This window comes from Ceratotherium simum, chromosome 22, assembly GCF_057802395.1.
Source record: "Ceratotherium simum simum isolate JZ-2026a chromosome 22, ASM5780239v1, whole genome shotgun sequence".
Taxonomy (NCBI): Eukaryota; Metazoa; Chordata; class Mammalia; order Perissodactyla; family Rhinocerotidae; genus Ceratotherium; species Ceratotherium simum.
In genome coordinates this window covers 46041110-46064809 of record NC_141921.1, presented here as the reverse complement: position 1 = coordinate 46064809, position 23700 = coordinate 46041110, and the positions used below count along the sequence as shown (strand labels likewise).

Sequence of the window (23700 nt, the reverse complement as noted above, 5' to 3'; positions counted from 1 at the left end):
TCGTTGAGTAGATTCAAAATGTTGACGTGTACACAGCAATCTCTATTCAAGGTCAGATTTTCCTTTTCAAAAGAGTAGGGCAGCTCTTGCTTGCTCTTTGAGACATATATTTATACATCCTGCTTATCCGCATTTTTCCATTTCTGTAGTTTTTAGACTTTCCCCCTAAAATAGCTGATTCTTTAGAGTCAGGTGACATTATTTTAGTTCTCTGTTTATACTGGGTGTAGCCTATGTGCCTGGTGGGATTATAATTCTTTCTGGCTGATTTTGAGGTAGCCTATCTTGTGGCTGAACATTTTTCCCACTCCTTCATTACTTGGGGCCATTATTCGTTTCTCATTTCCTTTGGTTTGGGGAAATACCTGTTTGTGTGCAGTTGTACTTCTTTCTGATTTCCTTATGGAAAAAGCAACAGAAGGTGATGCTCATGTTCTCTTCCTTTCCCCTCATAGTTGTTCCTGTTGCCTCCTTTGTGGGACCTTTGAATTTGTCCTTTTGGTGAGAAGTTGTTTTGACATCCATATTCCCATCACTGGAGCACATTCATTCCAGAGACCTTTACTGAGCTTCTCTTATGTGCCTGGATCTGTGGGGGTTATGTGACTCTTCTTGAGACCATAGAGGTCTTGTTAGCCTTTTAGTATGAATGACATTTCAGGGTATCTTGTGCTTGTCTTTTTGTATATTCTTGTAAGGAATTCTTTACTGAATTTTAACTGTTTGGATTGTACTATCTGATTGAGCTTTTCCCCCTCCCTGCAGGAGTAGGGGTGGTGGAGAGGGTGGAGGGCGGATGGGAGAGGTATTTGACAGCTTTCCTCAGACTGTGTAGGGGGTGTGTGTGCGTACAAGAAAGTAGTCAACCTTCTTTCTAATTGTCTAGGCATAACTTTTAGGTCATTTAGATATATCGTTGGTTGGAATGCTTGTTTAACATTTGAACAGCAGCATATTAGGTATTGTGTAGAACATAAAATCAGATGTATCCTTTGTATAAGGAAGTGATAGAAAAATAATTTTCTCTTATGATGAACTGGTATGTTTCATAATATCAGATAGTAAGAACTAAATGAGCTGCTATTACATTTTCACTGCCAGGAAGTGTTATATCTAAATTTAATGCCTAATTTTGGTGACCATTCTTAGGCTAGGTATCTGGTATAATTATCAGATTTATTTATTTATTGTGTGACTTTTAATACTTTATGCTTTTTAATGGTAGTTTATTTGTGCCTTTCCTTTTTTTTGATAAATAGCCTCAGATTATTTTTGGATGTAAGTTTGGTGTACATAATGATGACAATAATAACCTGAAATGTACTTTCTCATTTCCTCCTATAGTAAATCAGATTTTCCCTCCACAATGTCTGTAGAAACCAATTCTGCTAGTATTTCACTCTTAAGAAGAACTCTTGTTTAGGATCGTTGCAGTATGTGGTTTGGCAGTGTCCTTTATTCTTGTGAATATGTGATTGACTATTTTTTGTGGTGACAGGTGATGGGTATATCTTTTGTATTTCCATTATAACATATCATTTTCTAAAATGTTCTGTATCTTCTAGAATCACTTCCCGTGCTCTTTTTTTTTTAATGCTCTAGATGACTTACATTCTACCTCTCTGTATTTGCCACATAAAGAGGTTTCTTTATTGCCTTTGTCATCATTATTATAAAAAAGTATTTGTAGATGTACTGTATTCATAGCCTTTCTGTCATTCAGTAAAGAGGGGTGCCCACCGTTCTGTTGTTCTGTGGTAAGAGGCAGTGTTACTTCTTGTTTCCCACAGGATAGGGTAGAAGGGGACTTAAGTCACATGGCAAGGGTGATATTAGTATTTGTAACTGGATAGCCTCCTGGGGTGAAACACTGGGTCCTTCTGGCATCTGGGCCTCCCCATGTAGGATTTTGGAAGTTTGTTTTTGCTGCATTTAGCCAGCTTCCTTTTGTCTCTTTAGCTTGATAATGGTAAATTTCTTTGGGTAGAGCCAACAAGTATACCACTTCATCTGGGGCCTGTATTCACGAGGGTGTGTGGGGTCCTCTAATGTTACTTTGCCCATTATAGTACTATCTTTAGCCTTTGTTGTATTTGAGGGTGAGAGTAAGAAGTGTTGTTGCTCTCTACTTTGTCCATATGACATGAATAAGGGTGCTTGGTCATTCACACTGTTTTCCAGATTATAGTGTGTAATCTATTTTTCTTTTCTTTTTCTTTCTGAATACCTAATAAGGTTCAGGATATAGGGTGGTCAGACACTATCAGATGCTTATATTTTGTGCCGTCCATGGATGTAGCATCCATCAGTTTTGTGATTTAGATGTGTTTCCATCTGTCATTAGAAAGAGGGGCTTGTAAACATATAGATGGTCTTCCACCCCATGATATTTGTCATGTATTTGTAAGAAAGTGTTTCTCTGTATACTGACAAATGGACAGCAGTCTCTGATTTTTTATATGGTGGGACAAAGTAAGGGTGTCTTTTTTTTACCATCAGTATGCTGACTGTGTATTTCTAAGATTGTATTGTATCTCTCTGCTTTAAACGCCATTGCTTGTAGAAGGTCATGGGCCTCCTTATGTAGAGATTGGTAATGCTTCCTGAGCATTTTTTTAGCTCATTACCCTGGACTAAAAAAGAAATATTACGTACCCCACTACAAAGAGAGGCCAAGTGTCAGCCACATTACTTCCTTTTTCATTCTTTTTTTAGAGGATTGTTTATTTACTTTCAACTGATTGACATATCATAAGATGGAATGACCAGAGATTTTTTTTTCCAGTGGTTCTTCTACATTCACCCCAATGTTTTGCTCATTCTTAATAGAGTTGCATGTTCTCTTATACACGAGTTCTTTGCTCATTTGCAAAAGTACAGTCACATTTTATTTTATTTTTTTAAGATTTAGCCAGGCCTTTCAAGTCATGTAACATATCCTTTTCTGAGACTGAGCTGACTAGCAGAGAGTGACTGTGAAGGAGATGTGCTGGTTTGGGGCTGTATTCCTCACTCTGTTCTCTGCAGTATGGTTTTGTAGTTACAAGTGCACAAAGTGACATGCCTTGAAAGAAATGGTTGGGACTCAGTTCTTTTTCTTTTTTTTTTTAAATTTTATTTATTTTTTTTCCCCCAAAGCCCCAGTAGATAGTTGTACATCATAGTTGCACATCCTTCTAGTTGCTGCTGTATGTGGGATGTGGCCTCAGCATGGCCAGGGAAACGGCGCGTCGGTGCGCGCCCGGGATCCAAACCCGGGCCGCCAGCAGTGGAGCGCTCGCACTTGACCGCTAAGCCGCGGGGCCGGCCCAGGGACTGAGTTCTGAACAATCTTAACCATGTTACTACCTGGAGACTAATTAAGTGGCATTACTCTCATCACTAATCTCACTTCCTGATGTCATCTAAAATATCTCCCCCTGCCTTCTCTCCAAAAAAAAAATCCAAAATTGACAATCATAACAAAATCCCCCCAAAAACCTACGAAGGCCAGCTCTGATTGCTCCTGTCTTACAGTTCAGCCACTAGCTTTGGACATGTTGCTTAATTGATACTTTTTGTATATATAGTCTTCAATGCGGTTGACAAGTGAAAAGCCTTTTGGAACACATAACATTCAGTCATTTAACAGACTACTCATTGTCTCTCTTATTTTTTCCTTGTCAGTTACCATAAGGTAAGATTATGTATTTAGTCACTTAACAACACTTGCAAAGTGGATTATTTTTCCTTCTTTATTTCCACCTAACCATTGGAGTGAGTACTGGAGTTTATCTTCTCATAATAATAGTAAATTACTGTGTCCCTACTTTTGTGTTCAACATCTGTGAGAAAATGGGGAGTTAACTCCGAGTAATGGCAGTACGACTCGTCAGGACTCTTGATTGTCTCTCTGTAGCCTGTACAGTATCTTGGAGATCATTTATACTTTCAGCTAAATCTAGTGTCTGTAACAAGTGATAAACCAGATATTTAAGTTTATTTAGTCTTTTCTACAGTATACATTTCACAAGATATGTATCTGTGTGTTATGTTAGAATTGTACACAGATACAACCAGAGATGCTCCTGCACTAAAAAACAGAAAAAGGAAAAAACAAAGCCTTTATTTCTGGTTTTGAAAAACAGGTATTATCTTTTTTTCTTTCATCAGGGTTGATTTAGATTGCCAGGAAGCATTTCTGAAGGTATAGAATATAATCAAGAATTAATCTTTTTAAAACTTAGATTTTGTTTTTAATCTTTGTCTAAAAAGTCATTTCTGAGGATATATGTGCCCCATTGGATTTCTGGGGCACTTGGATATCAAACCACTTGGAAGCAATAAAAAGAAATTGGTGCAAAGTGTGAAATTATCAAATAGAAAGAAAACAGTTGCAATAGTGAAGAAATTACCCATGTATTGTTAAAAATAATCTGAAAGTGATGATTGGAAGTGTAAATTCAGATATTCGGTGGAAAAATGGAATGTTGATGTGGTTATCATGTTGAAATAGGCACATAGACCTAGTGTATAAAGAACACTCCCCAAAACGGGGATGTTTAGAAGATAAAGAAGTTGATGGAATTGGTTATTTTAAAGTGTTTTGTTTTTTTCTCTTTTTAAAAAGTGATTGAAATAAAATAACCCTTCTTAGTGAAGAAAATGTAAACTTTAGTGGAAGTTCAGCAGAATGAAACATTTAAAAAGATTGAAGATAAGGATTTTTTATTGCGAATCCACAAGGGGGTAGTGATGTTCTATCAAAGATATTTGTGGTGGAAATGTGAGATGATCTCTTTTAACATTTAGATTTACAGATAAAACTGGTATGTTTGCATTTTAACTTAATAAGGTCTTCTTTTTAAAATGTTTATTGGCAAAATATTTATTGCTTAAATTTTTAAAAAATCCATTTTGGGTGAATGGCTATTTTAGGCTATATGAATGGTAAAGAGGACAGAATGTCCTTGTAGTTATGTGCTTTGGTGAGGTTACCAAGGATCTGAGGGTCATTTATTTTCGAAGAATATAACAATCTTAAGTTTCCTGGGAAACATTAGGAATCTAGGAATCAGTTTCTTAAGCGTCCTGAATGAAAAGATTTTAGTAAGTTGTGTCTAAACTTGACAGAAGTTTCTGTGTAGTAGTAGTTGTATTTTCAGTTCTGCCAAGAGATGAAAAATGTGAACAATCCACACCGATAGCCGCTTTTAATAGTTCTAAGTAAATCAAGTTTTTATAATCTCCTTTTTTATTAGTTTATATTACATCATTAGATAAAAGCATTTTTTCCCTCTCACATAAAAATTCCAGTAGCTTGCCTGAGGTCACTGAGTTCCACCCAATTATATTCAGAGTTGCTTAAAATTAGGCGTGGTGTGGCAATGCCAGTAGTTTTCAATGAAGACCTAAAACTATATTATGCACTCTTTTTTGAATGAGATGGCACATGATGGGAGAAAGATTTAAGGCAGAGATGGGACTGTGTTCTACTTACTTAGAGACACAACTCACAATATCTTTTAAGAATTTTACTTTTAACAACAGTGTGAAACTTCCATGGTTATGCTTGTTTGTAGCATATGCGTTGTGTATTTTTCATATTTGGTCCAGGGAAAAGGTTGTTAATACAGTTTTTCTCTCTCTGTCTCTCTCTTTCTCCTTCCCTTCCCTTGTTCTGAGCAGGGGCTTTTTCTGTTTCATCTCCTTCACTAAATGACTGGTGGTTTAACATCAGTTCTTCTTCACAGACTCCCCTAAGCTCTGCTGGGAGCTGAACTATGACGTCAGCATTTTCATTCATGAATTTCATTCTTCTCAATCTCTTTTGGTGTTTTGTATTCCTGAGCTGACTTCTGGCACATGCACAAATCAGTTTACCATCAGTCAGCCCCTAAATCAGCGATAAAAGGTAAAACAGAAGATAAGATACTGGAGTTGTTTTGATAGAGCTCGAGTTGCTCATGCTGATTTGCATCAGTGTAGTTTGGACAAGGTTTCTGGTGAAACAGATTGAAACCTAAAAACAGTCAGTTTAATTATCTCATGATTTTGTGGATTGAGCTGTGTTGTGAACATATTGACACTACATTTTTGTTCTCCCATGAAGTTCAGAGTGCTATGCTGTAGCTCCTTTGTTTTAAAGTAGCGTTTCAGTTGTAATTTGACTAAATTGGAGGATTCTACTTTATTTCAGAGAGGTTAGGCCTGGAGATTAAATTATGTTCTATTCAGATTACTTTTGCAATGCATTTGGATTTTTCGGGGGAGGGGCATTTTGTTGCTCTTGAAATATTTTAAATAACTTTATTGTTTGATACTTGTATTTTCAATATGTTTTGTTGTTATTATGTAACTAGCATAGCATTCCTTGTGTTGGAGTTAGGTTTCATCTCCTCTAGATTGTACACTCGTGTAGCTGTTGACTCCAGTTTCTTCTCCAGGGAGGTCACTGCTTATAATTTAGTACTGCGTGAGAGCAGTTCTTGAAGAAATCTTATTTGGAGTTTTCCTCTGCAGGGCCGAGTTTGAGGCCATCCGGCGTATGGCATCTTTCGAGCCTCCTGTAGTTGATGAATGGTGAGCTTTAAAAAAGTTCATTTTCTCTGCTTTCTTGGGTTTTTTTTTGGCTTTCTAGATATTTAATTGCCAAGAAACATTTAGAAATAAGATGTGTTATATTTAGAAGTCATTTTAGTTCAGTTACAATTTATGGTTAGAGTAGATGATTTGAAATGCAGCCATTTTGATTGATACCCAGTATTACTTCTGAGATGACTTTTTAAACCTCATGACAACTCAGATACCGTCTCTTCCCACCCTTAGATGAAATGAGAGCTTTGTGTTGTCTGAAGGGGAACAGAGATGTTTGTTTGGTCTCTTCTTTAGCTTTGTCTGTTAAGTAGATGTTCTAAGAAAAACATAAGAGCAAGTAGACATGAATAAGCATTTGAAGATGACTTAAATGATGTTTATTATTTTCTCTAAGAACTAAATTGTTTTAAAATTGTTTAAATATAATTTCTAGAAAGGAATCTAATTGTAAATAGTTGAAGAAAGGAATATTTCATGGTAGAGGGTCTCTGTAAACATTTCCTAATTTTCAAAACTATGTACCACTGTAGGATTTATGAAAAGTTACAGGTTTTGATATCATATTTCAAAATGTTGAGAAGACTAGCTGTAGTGTCAGCATTATCATTTTTTTCTTACCCTGAGCCAAACAATGCTAGATGAGTCCTCTGGCCATGAAGGCTGAGATTTCCTACGTGGCTTTTAGAACAAGCCCACTGTGATTCCCAGCTCATCCTCTTCTCTTTTTCAGTAGCGAGGAACACTGGCGAACGGGACCAGGGACCCCAGCTAGAGGTGTATTTTCTGCTGTCCTCGCTGCCACTTGTGTAGGTCTGGTGCTAGAAGCCTCTCTCCTTGGCCTCCGCAACTTTCTCTTCCTTACTAGATACTATTTCATCACTCTTAATTCTGGCACAGCTTCTCATCTTGCTTTTCCCAGACTTCAGCTCTGCTATAGTGTTAGTTGGTAATAATTTTGAGGGGATTCATGTGTTGGGTAAAGGATTGTCCTAGTGATGACCTCTCAGGTTCCTTCCTATTTTGACTTATGATTATAAGAAAATGAAGTTCAATATATGGAATTTTGCTTTATGGCTTCCTTTGCTGGTATGCAGCTATTCTGTTCTGCATAACTACATCTTTTCTTTTTGAGGTACTTGCTCCAGGTCAGGAATTAAAATGTTGGCTCAAGCCATGTAGGAGGAATTTGAACTATAGTCACTGAGGTGTCTCCTTTCTGGTGTATGTAGAGGGCTTAATTTTTTAGGTCTGTTTAACAATTTGCAAGTGTTTACTTTAAAAAATGTAAAAAATTATAAAAGCTGTTAAAGATACACAGCACAAAAATGTTCATTTTGCTTGGTTATTCCTTATGACACACGTCAGGTCTTTTATTCTGATATGGATGAGAGTTCATAGTTTTGGAAAAATAGACTTAAATAACATGATGACAGATGAAAAAGTGTCTGCTAATCTCAGACTTTTTATGTTTTAGGTAGTATTATTTATATTCATTTAGTTGTAGTTTCTGGAGTTGATTGATGTAAGTGTTATTAAAATGTATTGATTGCTAGTAATTCAGTAAATAAGACTCTTCCTATTAAGAAACCTGTGTGGATTGGGGAGTTTTAGCAGGTCCATTGTAATGGATCATATGAGATCTTTGCTTGGGCATACTCCCTGGGTTGCTACAGGCCTCGCATTTAGAGAGGCCTTGAATATAACTTATTTTTCCAGAGTTTCTTTCATATTTAAAGATACTGAGGGACAAGTTAAAGTGCCCAGTGTTCTGCCTTCTCATTTCTGTCTCTGCCATTGTGAAATGTGCTGGCTGAATCATTTGCTTTGACAAAGCTTCTGATGGAGGTCTCTTCCTCATTTAATTTTATTGATAGAGGCTGTTGTGCTTAAAAAGAAAGCTATAACAAGCAGAAGGTGGTGAGTGGGTACTCAACATTTTTGAAGTGCTTTCTTTCTTCCTAGGGGTCCTCCAGAAATTGATCATAGATTACTTGACCAAATTCAAGGCCCAGGGATTTATTCCAGGCGGTCTGGGAGGTGAGGAACATCAGTCTTTCTCTTGTGAATCTGATTATTCTACGTATGACCCATTGTTGCCTGTATAGGTGTCTTCTGATGTAAATCTGGTGATAGCGGCAACATTTCTAACTGGGCTGAGTATCCTTGATAGCTGTTATCTGTCCTCCCCAGGTATTTTTAGTCTCCAGCCTCGGTGGTCATGTCTAGAGGAACTGGGGATGAATTTAACTGCTCTGGGACTGCTCCAAGTCCTTGCGGATGTTCTCTGCCACCTTCTCCAGCCTACCACAATACCACCTCGGATGAGGGTCTTTGCCCTTGTCATTTGATGAAAGAGCATAGACAGAAGTCATTTGTTTAATAAGAATGAAAAAGTCATGATTTTCAGAATGCTTTTAAAAATAAACAATGGTTAGTGGTGATGGTGCACAACAGTGTGAATGTACTTAATGCTTCTAAATTTTATACTCAAAAAGGGTTAAAATGGTAAATTTTATGTTGTGTATATTTTACCACAATTAAAAAAAAAAAAACCCTCCAAATGGATTCAAAACCTAATGAGAAAAGTAGCTTTAAGGTCCTAACAGTAAATATATGGCAATATTTTCATTAACCTAAGGTGGGAGATTGTGCCTTATATAAAGTGTCAAAATCTCTCTGTCTCTCTCTCTCTCACACACACACCAACACAAAAAGTAAACGATGGTAATCAGGCCTTTGAGATTCATTTATACAGAAAGTAGACGCTAGAGCAGTTGATGTCAGGGAGGGTAAGCAGGCCCTACTTTAGTTGGAGCAGTTTTTCTTTTTTGGTGAGGGAGATCAGCCCTGAGCTAACATCCGTGTTAATCCTCCTCTTTTTGCTGAGGAAGACCGGCTCTGAGTTAACATCTGTTGCCAATCCTCCTCCTTTTTTTTCTTCCCCAAAGCCCCAGTAGATAGTTGTATGTCAGAGTTGCACATCCTTCCAGGTGCTGTATGTGGGACGTGGCCTCAGGATGGCCAGAGAAGCGGTGCGTCGGTGCGCGCCCCCGATCCGAACCCGGGCCGCCAGCAGCGGAGCGCGCGCACTTAACCGCTAAGCCACCGGGCCGGCCCATAGTTGGAGCAGTTTTGATTGCAAGGGACACAAGCCACTCAAGTTAGGTTAAGTGAAGATGGTTTTTGTATAAGAGCAGAAGCAGTCTCAGCCTCCCAGGATAGAAACTGAAGTGTAACTGGACAGTCTGGGCACTGGGCCTGGAGAGTCTGAAGTAGACTTTTCCTCTGGAGACCCCTTGGGCTGAGCTGGGATCTCTTCTGGGACACCATGCCTGCTGCTCCTGTTTCTGCTCGCAGATGAGATTTCTCCACTTACGTGTAGCTTCCTCGTTCCCCCATAACTTTCCTGTAATCGTGACTTGCCGTGGCTCCCGTCGTGGCTCCTGCATGTCCTGACTTGAGTTTCAGTGCTCACTGTCATCTGACTCTAGTCTCTACGGCTCGTATTTAAAATACTCAAGATGGAGAATTGGACTGACTCCTCTTAGCCAGTTGCTTTGTTTCCATAGGCCGGGTGTTCATCCTGGTCATGTCGACTATGAAGAGGTTGGTTAGGATCCGTTGGCCTGCTGATCATTTAGAGGGGCTTAGGGTGAAAGGAGATTGTGTGAGAAGGGGACCGTAGCAGGGGGTCCTGGCATTTCAAACTGTCTCCATCAAACAGTGTAAACAAAGAATATTGACTTCAGAATGGATTTCTTATGTTCAGTTGCTATAGTGAGTAAACTTTTTGCAGAGAAAGTGTTCACTGTAGCTATAGATAGGAGGCCAAGCGTCCTCAGTCAGCCAGCTGGGTGTGTGTGGAGTAAGTCAGTAATGGGTGTAGTAACTAAGGCTGTGCTTTGAGCAGTGGGGAAGCAGGCAGGACACACTGGAACGAGATGGTCTGTGCAGTCTTTGGCCTATGTGGGTTGTCAGGTAGAATCAGGCAAATTTGGGGAATGTCAGTGTCATCTGACGTTTTCCACAGTTCAGATATTCGGGTGAGCTTCCTCATTTTCCCCCTCGTTGTGGACAGTAAACTTGAAAGGTTGTAAACCTGCATCCTTAGTAAGAAAGGGAGACATTGGCTCAGAAGAGGGGATCTGGGGGGAAGGAAACAGAAAACAGCCTCTGTTTAAGCGTATGGGGCCACCTGTGTGCACAATTGTTTGGCTTTTCTTGGATATATCCTTCCTGCCTCTAATCTCTGGTTTTTCTTGATTTCTCATGGTAGAAGGAGAAAACAATTATAGTCGACAGGTGGAAGACTATGAAAGAACAGTAGTTTGGAGGTACTATGTAAAGGGCTAATAGCCTAAACACCATCGAATTCTCTGAATATACAGCTGCTTAGTAATTGATGTTTCATAGTGATGAACTTGAGTGTATTCAGAAAAGCAATACTACTTAGTATGTTCTGCTTAACAAAAGAGGAAAGTATATAAGGTTTTAAAGAAACATAACCATCAAAGTAGTTGTTAGTAGTTAAAGGGATTTGATTCCTTTTTTTAATAGTTTATTGAGATACATTCATATATTATAAAATTAACCCTTTTAAAATGTACAATTCAGTGGTTTTTAGTATATTTATACAGTTGTGCAGCTAGCACCACTGTCTAATTCCAGAACATCTACATGCCAAAAAGAAACCTGTACCCATTAGTAACTCTTGACTTTATGGATTTGCCTGTTCTGGGCATTTCATATAAATGGAATCCTACAATATGTGGCCTTTTGTGACTGTTCTTCTTTCCCTTAGCATAATGTTTTCAAGGTTCATACATGTTGAGGATGTATCAGAACTTCATTCCTTTTATGGTGGAATAATACTCTATTGTGTAGATGTACCATATTTTATTTATCTGTTCACCAGTTGATGGACATTTGAGTTATATTCACTTTTTGGCTATTATGAATAATGCCGCTATGAACATTTGTGTACATGTTTTTGTGTAGACATGTGTTTTCAGTTCTTTTGGGTATGTATACCTAGGAATGGAATTGCTGGGTCATATGGTAACTCTGTGTTTAACTTTTTGAGGAACTGCCGAACTGTTTTCCAAAGTGGCTGCAGCATATTACATTCCCACCAGTAACGTTTGAAGGTTCCAATTTCTCCACATCCTTGCTAACACATTACTGTCTGTCTTTTTGATTATACACATTCTTGTGGATGTGGAGTGGTATCTTATTGTGAAGTGGTTTTGATTTGCATTTCCCTTATGACTAATGATGTTGAGCATCTTTGCATGTGCTTATTGGCCATTTGTATGTCTCCTTGGAGAAATGTCTATTCAAGTCCTGTGCTCATTTTTGAATTGAGTTGTTTGTTTTTTGGCTGTTGAGTTGTAGGCATTCTTTATATATTCTGGATATCAGTCTCTTCTCAGATGTATGATTTGCAGTCCCACTCTGTGGATTATTTTTTCACTTTTTTGAGTGTCCTTTGAAGCACAAAAGTTTTAAATTTTGATTAAGTTGATTGTATCTGTTTTTTCCTTTGTTGCTTATGCTTTGGGTGTCATAATTAAGAAACCATTGCCTAATCCAAGGTCATGGAGATTTACACCTTTGTTTTCTTATAAAAGTTTTAGAGTTTTAGCTCTTACAGTTAGGTCTCTGATTTATTTTGAGTTAATTTTTGTATATGTTGTGAGATAGCTAGGCTTCCAACTTCATCTTTTGCATGTGGATATCCAGTTGTACCAGCACCATTTGTTGAAAAGACCTTTCTTTTCCTGTTGAAGTATCTTGGTACTCTTGTCAAAAATCAGTGGACCATAAATATGTGGGTTTAATTTTAGAGTCTCGATTCTAATCTGTTGATCTATATATCTGTCCTTATGCCAGTACCACACTGTTTTGATTACTGTAGCTTTGTAGTAAGTTTGAAATCGGAATGTGTCTGTCCTCCAACTCTGTTCTTCTTTTTCAAGGTTGTTTTGGCTATTCTGGGTCCCTTGAATTTCTATATGAATCTTAGGATCAGCTTGTCAATTTCTACAAGAAAGGGAGTTTTGATATTGACAGGAATTATGTTAAATCTGTGGATCAATTTGGGGAGTTTAAATCATTTTATGGATCTGCTGCGTGCTTGGAAACTGCTGGCTAACTCAAGTACCCAAGCATCTTGCCTTAAAATATTGTTGAAGAGCCAGCCCTGATGGCCTAGCAGTTAAAGTTCAGCGTGCTCACCTTTGGCGGCCTGGGTTCGGTTCCTGGGTGCAGAACCACACCATTGATCTGTCAGTAGCCGTGCTATGGTGGTGGCTCACATAGAAGAAGCAGAAGAACTTACAGCCATACACAACTATGTACTGGGGCTTTGTGGGGAAAAAGAAGAAAAAAGGAGGAAGATTGGCAACAGATGTTAGCTTAAGATGAATCTTCCCCTACAAAGAAAATATATATCATTGTTTTAGTTTATTAATACAGTAGGCTGCCTTGGTGAAACACTGTAATTCACTGTTAGGCTGGAATTGGACTTTTCAGGTTCCAAGATAGCTTGTAGGTTGGCTTCTTGTAGTATGTGTTCTTTTGATGTGAGTTTGCTGATGCCTTGCATGTTTCGAAAAAATGTGGTATTCTGGTTAACATTCATTCTGATTAATAGAGAATTAACAGAGTCCATATATGAATGTTTAATTATCAAAGAGTTAGAATATGTTACAATAAAATTCTGGTATTAAATTTATTTAGTTGTTACTATTATTATTTTTGGAGATGTCAGAAGATGTTTTAGGATCTTGTAGTCCCGTGGGGGCCATGTGAATATCAGTTATTGTTAGACTCTTAAGTCAGTTCATTTACTCAACAAATGATAATAAAATACCAGTCACAGAGAAGGACAGACACAGTCCCTGTCCTCATGGAGCTAATGGGGAAACCAACATTAATCAAAGTGCCATGTGAATTTACAACTGATACAGTGCTATGAAGACATATATGCTATATATCTTTCTTTATATAGATATAGATATATGCTATGAAGTCAAGTGCACTATGTCATAGAGGGATTTCACTAATCTGAGAGGTTGGAGGAGGCTTCTTGAACTGAGCTCTGAAGGAAAATGGGAATTGAGGTAAGAATGAGGGAAAGAAGTTCCAGGTAATTGGATGAACTGGTTAGTGCTGTATGTGGGGATACTCTGGTGATATTCTGGCTGTTTATAGCTTTTGAGAAAGAGTATCTGAAGACTTGACCCTGGTCTTTATTCTGTCCCTTAAGTGCCTTGTGACTTGGAGCAAGTAACTTAATGTTTCTGAACTTATTTACTTACTGTTTTTTAATCTTATGAAGCAGTGTATAGCCATTTTTATTTAGAGATACTTATATGAAAACATACAGAAATCTAGGTTTTTGATTGATTGTATATATGTAATTCAAAAATAATTATTTTTTCATGACCTTCCATGGTTGATTGCTTAGGAATGCAATACTGGCAAATTGAATATTTTTCTGAACGTTTTCCCTAGTCTTTGAAATTAGGATTCACTTCAGTTCATACATACTCTAGAAGCCTCCAGTCTGCAAGGGAGTGGGTAGGGATGTAACTGATTCAAGTCAGGTCGTAGTGAATGCTATAATCAGGTACCAGGAGGAGTTGGGAAGACTTCTTGAAGGAGGTAGAATTTTACGTGGCATCATCGACAGGCAAACATGGTGGTTGGAGGAGAAATTCCAAGTAGAGGAAATGGAGCAAAGGCCCAGAGCCAGGAGAGTACAGGAGATGGCTGGAATTCCGGGTGTGTGTAGGTAAATGAGCCTGGAAAAGTAGGTAGGGGTCAGGTTGTAGGGGCTGAAAGTCAGACCGAGGAGTCTGGATTTTATTGTCTCTGCTCTGGGAGAGGCTTTTAGAGTTTTTTTTTTTTTTTTTTTAAGCAGAGGCGTGGGATTTATTGGATAAAGTAGTTCTCCTTTAAGTTGCTAATAAGGGCCACCTGCTTACCTGTCCAGCTTCTTCTCCACACCCCAGCCATGTTAAATTCTTTTAGATTCTAATTGTGCCAGGGTGCCATGCTTTCTCTTGGTTTTAGGGCTTGCACGTTGCCATCACCTTGACTTAGAAGGTGCATCTTCCTCCAAAACATATGCCTACATACACATAGCTCTGCTTTGCTGACTTTCCTTGTCCTCTCCTTTTCAGCTTAAATAAGACTTGTCTGAGAAGCCTTCTTGACCTTGCCACTCTTTTCAGAGTGGATTGTGTGCCCCTCCTGTGTGCACCCCTAGCACTCTGTGCTTTTCCTGGTCAAAGCACATTTTTGTTTTTATTGGAGTTGCTTGTTTACTTCTCTTCTCTCTCAATTAGATGTACATCTTTACCGGTGAGAGACTTTGAGTACCTGGCGCCTAGGATGGGCTTAGTAAATGTTGGTTGATTGAATGAATGAATGAGCAAAGAGGAAGGACTAGAGTTGAGAGAAAATTGCTCCTGGCGAGAATGTCTGTAGCAGTGGGTTGGAGAAAGGAGCTAGTGTGGCTGAGTTGTGTGTGTGTGTGTGTGAGAGAGAGACAATTTTGTGACTGATTGACTGTGGGCCTTGATGGATGAGAAGAGTTGAAGGTGACTCCTAGCTTTTGAACCTCAACAACTGGAGTTAGGTGAGGCCATTAACTAAGAGAGAATGTAGGAGGGATATGTTTTAGGGAGACTGGATGCAAATGTATCAGTTCTGTTTTAGATATAATTGGGGTATGTACCATGTATGTATACAATATGACATTGGAAATGTGGGTCAAATATTAGGGAGTCATTCATATCACCCTGTTTTTTCTTCATCATTGAACTTTCAGAGGGCAAGGAAGCCCTGGTGATGGAGTCCATAGAGGTCAGCCTCCTTGGCACAGGGCAGGGTGGAAAAGGGTGGTGAGTAGATCTGGAGGGGCAAGTAGAGATAATGCCAGCACAGCCTCTGGTAGAGTGTATAATCTTCATGAAAGTAGGGACCTTGTTTGTCTTGCTCATTGCCACATCTGTTTGCCCAGAACAGTGTCCATTGGTTGAAAGAATGAGTGAATCAGTTCAAAAGAATTAAGAGTAGAAGTTATAGTAGTGAGTGAAATTGTCTTGGGAGAAGAGAAGGGACTTGAGGGTAGAAATGTGGTGAATGCTCTGTTTAAATGTCACTAGAGGAAAGAGGACCAGTAAAGACTAAGAAAGAATGGTCTGGGAGATAATAGAACAAGAATAATATAAAGTCAGGGATGCAAGGAGCACAGGGTTGTAAAGAGGTTATCAATTGTAATGCTGCGGAGAGTTTGAGTAGAATGAAGACTAAGGACAAGGTATTGATTTTGTCAGTTTGGTAGTGAGTTGGGAGAATGAGAAAGAGGTAGCAAGCGGGTAGATCATTCTTTCACAGATTTTGGTGGTCAGTGCAGAGCGCTAGTAAAAATGATAGTGAAATGATTGATCAAGTCCAGAGAGAGAAAAGAAATCACTGGGATCTGATGGACTGTGGGTATATTAGTTATCTATTGCTGCTGTAACAAATTACCACAAACTTAGTGGCTTATACAGGACACATTGATTATCTGATCCTGTGGGTCAGGAGTTTAGGCAGAGCTTTGCTAGGTCTACTGCTTCAGGGCTTCACAAGCCTGCAGTCAGGGTCTGGCCGGGGCTGGGGTCTCATTTGAAGGCCTGACTGGGGAAGGATCCTCTTCTAAGCTCCCGTAGTTTGAAGGATTCATGCTTTGTTGGCTGTTGGACGGAGGGCCTCAGTTCCTTGTCACATGGGCCTCTCCAGCATGGCAGCTTGCTTCATCAGAGCCAGCAAGGGAGAGAACCTGCTAGCAAGACCGAAGGCGTGATGTATGTCACTTAATCATGGAAGTGACATCCTATCAACTGTGCCAGATTCTGTTGCTTAGGAGCAAGTCCCTAGGTCCAGCGCACACTCAAGGGGAAGTGGCACACAAGGATGTGTGTGAATCAAGAGGTGGGGATCATGGGTGTCTACCATGAAGTTTGTCCACCACGGTAGGGAGGGATGATGGCACTAGAAGGCGTGGAACAAGCAAGAGGCCCTGTAGGATGCAGATGGCAGGATGGGAGTTTTTAGAGAGGGGAGTTTTGGAGGTGAAGTTCCAGATATAGTCGTGTTGGTGACCCTCCTCTGGAAATCTTCGCTGCCCTCTCTATTCCCTAAACAAGGAAGGTAGGTGCCTCTCGAAGTGTGCTCTCCTGTTAGATGGATTAACAGACTATTATAATTGCCATTGATAAACCCTTCTGTCTTGCTAAAATTGAATTATTTACCAGCAAATTCCTGGCCAGTGGAAGTATCTGTCCTGCTTGCCTTATGATATTGTTGAGGATCAAATAAGGTAATTCATATGGAAGTATTTTATAGAATGTAAAATGATATGCAGACAGAATTGTACTACTTTTTTCCCTATGTTCAGTAGAACACATGGACTTTAACATACATTTTCCGTGTTAACTTGGCTTTATTATGTTGTACCTAATTTATTGAACCGGGCTTTATTTAATACTGTGATATTTTTAGGGCCTTTTGAGTAGAGTGTTTGCTTTTATGATAAATGACCTCAAGCTGCTGCACCTTTCAAGTCCTTGTATTCAGTTTTTATTGTCTTAAAAAAATCTGTCCTTGCTGTCCCTTGTCTGTCTTTTGCTTCTGCCTGTCCATTTCTAGCTATCCTTTCCTCTGATTTGTTGCTTCTGATCTTCTGTGGGCTTGGCAACTGATAATTAAGCTTATTAGAACTGTGAGTAGTTTAATAGTAATCAAGCTAGGAATTCGGATCCAAGAGCCCTTCTCACAGTGAAGTATGTGAACTCTTGTGGTGCGTGGACTTTGTAAAAATCTCTTTTGGCCTCAGAATGGGTCTTGGCTTCCTTCCTAGTTCTGTCTGTGCTCAGATTAGGTGAGGTTCCCACATAGCTGAGTTCCATTCAGAGGAGTGTGGCTGCCATTTTCTTGGCATACGCCTGATTGCTCTGCTATGAGAAACAGCGTCATTCTCTCCTTTAGTTTTGGTGAGGTTTTAGTTTTTTGGGCAGTAGCAATTAGTGATAGGTGATGGGTGGTCTGTGGTTCATGGACTAAAAAATGTTTGACAAGCACAGAAAATCTTATTTCCACCAGATCAACATCTAAGCGTATGTAGTAGCATTCTGTTCTATTGCTAGCCTTTCCTCTAGGATTTTGACCTCTCAGCTTAGATGACTAGATATTCTTTGATATTTATTCCTCAGTGTCTACATTTGCTTTTAGCTTTTCTGTCAGAGCAACTTGTGTACTTTTTCTGCCCAAACTTTTGCATTGTTTCTTTGTGGAGAGCACTAGTGCATTATTAGGGAGAGAGCCTGTGTTCTTGTGGAAATAGCATAGGAGTAGTGTAGGAAGAGCTGCTCCTGGTCTAGTTCTCCTTCCTTGCTTGGGGTCCTTGGCAAGTGTCTGTGCGGTGGTGTCTCCTTTTCCAGAATAGGCATAAGGTCTGCTCTGCTACCTGTTGGGACCAAAATAAGATTTTATATATGCAAATGCTTGTTATATTTACATAATATCACGTAGAATGCCTAGTTAATTGGGTTGATTTTGTTGCTATTTTATAGTGCTCTTTGAAGAGTTAAAGAAATTAATGTCATTAGTACAAGTAATAAGTGCCTCTAAAACAATATAATTTTAAATTTTATATAGTTTTTTCTGAATATATTCTACTGGAATGTATTTGTACAAATGTGGACCTTTAATAAGTGCTCTTTGAGTATTTTCATAATATTGACTATACCAGCTTCCTAGCAAAATTAAATTTATGAAAATTCTAATGATACTGTGATTCATATCTAGAAAGAACAATTTTTTTTTCCGTTCTGAAATAACTTTAAATACGCTTTACATGAATCTCTGGTGATAGTGAATCAATTAATGTGATTTCTCAGGTCATAAATCAGACTTGATATATTGTAGTATTAGTTCCTGTGTAAGCTTCTTAGACCTTCAGCTGTTTTTGTGGTCTGTTTTAGCTACTTGTTTGCTTTTGAACTAAATTCTAGGTGTTGAACTCAATTTGAGAGCCTAAAATGGTCTGTGCCCCAATTACCTTAGAGGTTACTGCTTCACTTTTTTATTGAGCCTGCCCCAGTACTAGAAAGTCAGCCACCTATCAGATGGTTTTCCTTTTAACTTGAGTACATACTTTAATTTTGTCTCTGTCCCATAGGAGTGTTGTGAGGGTTATTATAGTAGCACTTACAGTATATTTTAAACTTCTTGAAAAGAGGTAATATGTGAGCGCAAAATATTTTTGTATTGTACCACCTAATTTTATTCCCCACTAACCTTTTGTGGTTCAAAAAAAGGAAGAGTTATTTGTGTTTAGGGGTACATGTTGGTTTTCCAATCTCAGAGTTCGTTAGCCCGATTTTGTGGAGTGTCTCCAGAGCAGGGCCTTTGACAGAGCCTGGGCTTCTTTTTGTTTAGCAGGCTTGTGCTCTAAGCCAGACATGTTAGTATTGGCTCTGTTGGTGTCCTTGAGCACCAGGGAGTATTTTTACCCCTCAATTCTTCTAAGTGGGTCTCAAGTAGCTTTTGTCCTCTTGCTTGATTGTTCAGGGACCAGAGGATGGGTGGCAACTCAGGGCGGCCTTAGGAGAGAAGAGAAGTTCTTAAAAAGACTGATGGCCTTCAGTAAGTCCCACCATCACCAGGGAAGAGATGGGACCACTCTTTTTCCTTTCCATGAACTTTTGGGAATATCCTTCATCTATGAATTTAACAAATATTTGAGCTTTTATTATGTGCCAGATATTAAGTATTAAGTACCAGAGATACTGGGGCGAAAAGCCAGGCATCCCTTTGAGAATGCCCTTGTTAAGTCTTATTTTGAGTATCTTAGAAAAATATTTATTGGTGAAGAAAAACTACCAGATTGGTTTTAGATGTTGAATGGCCTTAGGGGTGAAATGTGGAGTTGTAGGTTAACGGAAGACATTTCTGAAAGGAATGGTTCTTCTGTAGTTAAAAAAAAAAAAAAAAAAAAAAATTACAAATGGCATTGTGGCACAGATTGCTAGCTGATCACGAAATCCATCTCCTCTTCCTGGGCACGTGGCCAGACTGCATTTCCCAGCCTCCCTTGCAATTAGGTATGGCTTTGTGGACAAATTCTAGCCAATGGAGTGAAGCAGAGAAGTGTGCCACTTCCAGGCCTGGCCTGTAAAACCCTCTGGCATGGTTATCTGTGCCCTTTCCCTCTCTGCTGGCTGATGCAGAAGAGCCCAGTGACCTAGGAAGACTCCTGCCACAAGATGGACGGAGCACAGGTGCCAGAGCCACTGCTTGGAGGAGAGCTCTCTACTGATCAGGAACACCTCTTCTGGACTTTACACGAGCAAGAAGTAAATGTTTATGGTATTTGAGCCATGATACAGTTTGTTCTAACTGATCTAGGCATGATGTCTAGAATGCTAGGCAAAACTGGTGAGTTTAGTAAAGGTGCTGCGAATTTTGCACTCTGCTTTAATTTTGATTATTTATGTGTCATGTTATATGTAATGCCTGGTGAATTTCAAGAATCAATTTGTCATGATAAAATGTGACAGAATTTTTTTAATGTATCACTTCTAATTGATACAAGTGGTTTATTGTGTTCAATGTGGCCTCTATCTTTGATTTAATAAGCTATGTGGATCCTCAGTTAGCTTTAAAGGGACTCTCTGAAGACTTAAAGAACTGTAAATACAGTTTTCATCATGCTGCTTGTCTGTTCAAAAGCCTGTAATCACTTCTTATTGTATAGCATGTTGTTTCACTTATTCCATCATCGAAAGACTATATAGATATACAGTGAAGGTGGCTGTTTGTAACACCCAGACCTAGGTTCTCTGAAGGGGTACAAAAATGAACAGAACATAGTCCGTGCCTCCAAAGAGTTTGTGCTTGGTACACAGATAGTTACTGAGTTTCTGGACTGTTACCATCTACCCCTCATTTTAGCCTTAATAAATCATGTTATTATTTCTTCATTACAGTTTTTTACTGTTGTCTGCAACTAGATAGTGTACTTTTTGAAGGCAGGGAATATATTTTATAGAGTTTCTGTATCTCCCCTCTTGGGCACTTCTAGCAGATGCTGGGCACTATACTTAATTGAGTAACCATCCTTATAGTTTCTTTTAATTATCTTGCTTGGATAGTCTGGTATAGTTTTTTATTATAGTTTGTATTAACAGACAGAAATACTTTTTTAGTCTATTAGGAATTCATGGAATTATGCAGTAGGAACGTTGGAACTAGAAGGATCTTTTTTAGATCTAATTCCTGAGCTGTAGATTGTCCAGTTCCCGATACTCAAGGTGTGGCCCTGAATCATGGCCTGGGCATCACCTGGGGGCTTCTTTGAGGCACAGTCTCAGTCCCCACAGAGACCTGGGAATCAGAACCTGCATTTTAACAAGATCCTCAGATGGCCTGCGTGCACATTAAAGGTGGAGATGTACAACTCAAGGTCAGCCTCCCATTTTACTCTTGAGAAAATTGGGAAAGTCAGAGAGTTGCCCAGAATCACATAAGTGTTTATTTCAGTGGTTCCCATCCTTGGGTACCTCTTGAGATTACTGGGGAACCTTTAAAAAATACTGATGCGTGGGTCCCATCCCCATACATTCTGACTTAACTGGTCAGGATTGCAGCCTGGGCATCAGAATTTTAAAAATCTTCCTAGTTGACTAATGTGCAGCCAAGCTGAGAGCCACTCATCTGGTTAATGAGAGAATCCAGGTTTCTTGAAGCTCCAATCAAGTAGTCCCTTCACTACACACACAAATATACATTCAGAGACAATGCTTTCCCTACCTGAGTTTTCACCATAGCACACCACCCGTTTTATTTCCTTCTCAGCATTTATCCCACTTACCACCTGCCTCCCCCACTGGCATGTGCCCCACAAGGGTATGATCAACTGCTGGATTGCAGCTCCTAGGACAGTGTCTGGCACATGTTAGGTGCTCCTTTAATATTTTTAGAACAAATGGAAGGAATTATGATAAAGAGGAATGCATTCTATGAGAAGGAAACACAGCCTACTCAGATGGCACCAGTAGGACTGCCTAACTCGGTCAGCGGACGAGAAGTCGGAGTCAGACTTAAGAGTCAGCTAGGGAGGGCAGCATGAAGACTTGCTGTGGAGGGAGGACTTGAACCCAGATCTGCCTGATTTTATAGCTTGTGCTTTCCCCACTTTGCGTGTTGTCCTGTGGACAGAGAGTTCAGCTATTTGCACCAGACTTCTCAGCAGGAGGTGGTGGAGCTGGACTACAGGACTCCGGCTCTCCAGACCCTCAGACTGGGCTCCTCCCTCTGCTGCAGAGCCCCTCTGGCTCAGTATTGTAAACAGACTTTTAGCAGTAGATCTCAAAGGGTCCCGTGAAAGAACCTAGCTCAGAGTCTGGCACTTGGGTATTTGATAGGTTAGCCATTTCTTACGTGAGTTTTCTTGGGTTTTGGCTTATTTGTTTTGAGAACCTGGTGTTTTTGAGGATAGAATGACATTGATTTCACTCTCAACTTATGTGGGTGAGTTTCTTTCCCGGTTAAATGAACTATTAAGACTTTGTTATACCAGTACTATAGAGAAAACATGGTTGGTTGATCATGATATTTCTGTTACATATGTTATTTTTAGTGTTTAATTCTTAGAATTTGTTATTTGGTATATTTTACCACTAATTTACCTATCATCAAACTTTGAAGTCAGGTGTAGAAGTCTTTTTTTATGAAGCCGTTCATTAGTGTGTCCCACTGTACATTAGTGATTTTTAAAACTTTTGATGTTAAGACTGTTGTTATGATGTCTTGATAAGAGGTAAGCTTAAGCTATCTGTTCAGGGCCGGCCCCGTGGCTTAGCGGTTAAGTGCGTGCTCTCCGCTGCCGGCGGCCCGGGTTCGGATCCCGGGTGCGTACCGAGACACCACTCCTCCAGCCATGCTGAGGCCGCATCCCACATACAGCAACTAGAAGGATGTGCAGCTATGACACACAACTATGTACTGGGGCTTTGGGGGAAAAATAAATAAATAAAATCTTTAAAAAAAAAAAAAAAGCTATCTGTTTTTTTAAATAGGAAGCCAGAAAATGTTAGGCCTTGAGTGTAAGACTTTCGTTTTAACATCATAAAATTTCAAGTTTGAATTCAGAAACTCCATTAAGATGAGATGTTGCATTAATGTGGTTAGAAGGCTGTTGCTGGTGACTCATGTAGATGTTTCATGAAGTAAGAGTACTACTGACTTAACCTCAACCACTTTTCATAATATACTATAATTCCATGCTCATAGTCCTGGGGAGAAACTACTGTTGAATTTTCCAAAGGATATATGAATTCTGAAGTTAGTCCATAGTTTATAGGGAGAATCCTTGGGTCCAGATGTTACCACAGGTTGCTAATCAATAGTTATCACTATGGATTAAATCAAATAGAAGAAGGACAGTAAAAAGTCTTGGAATAAGAACTTTACAGAAGCAGAAAATAATTAAGGAGCTGATGTTTATCCTGGTAGCTAGGAGTCACATTGTGGAGAAAGACTTATTCTTTGGTGAAGCACTTATCACGGATATAAGGGAGAGGAGAATTAAAAATTGATGGAAGTCAAGTTTAGTCAGATTTCAACGCTTTTTGGCACAGAAAATTCAGGCAATCCTGTTTGCTCTTAGAAAATGTTAACATTGTTAGAGATTATCCTTATTAACCATAATGACAATAGCATTTTGTATTTGTGTGATACTTTTGTATTTAAAGCACTTTGTATGCAATATCCCATCTAATTCTCCTAACAACCCTAGGAGGTAGGATAGAGAGGTATCATCTCTACTCTTTTTGATAAGGTAATAGGGAGAGGTTAAATTACTTTTCTAATGACAGCTAGTGGGAGAACTGAGCTTTTTATGTTTAAATATAAAATGTTGCGAGTGGTTGTTGAACTTGTAAACTATTCTTGGTTTTCTGAATATATCAATATGTGGTTTATAATGCAAGATGAATAATCTAAAAATTTATTTAATACTGCAACCTAACGAAAAGGATATTCTTAGGACCGAAAGTAATTGGCTGG

General features: G+C 39.1%; 1 protein-coding gene across 1 annotated transcript in view; it reads left to right on the top strand.

Moving 5' to 3' along the window:
* CAMTA1 (calmodulin binding transcription activator 1) overlaps positions 1-23700 on the top strand; it is an 868791-nt gene that overhangs the window by 3774 nt on the left and 841317 nt on the right. The window lies entirely within an intron of this gene.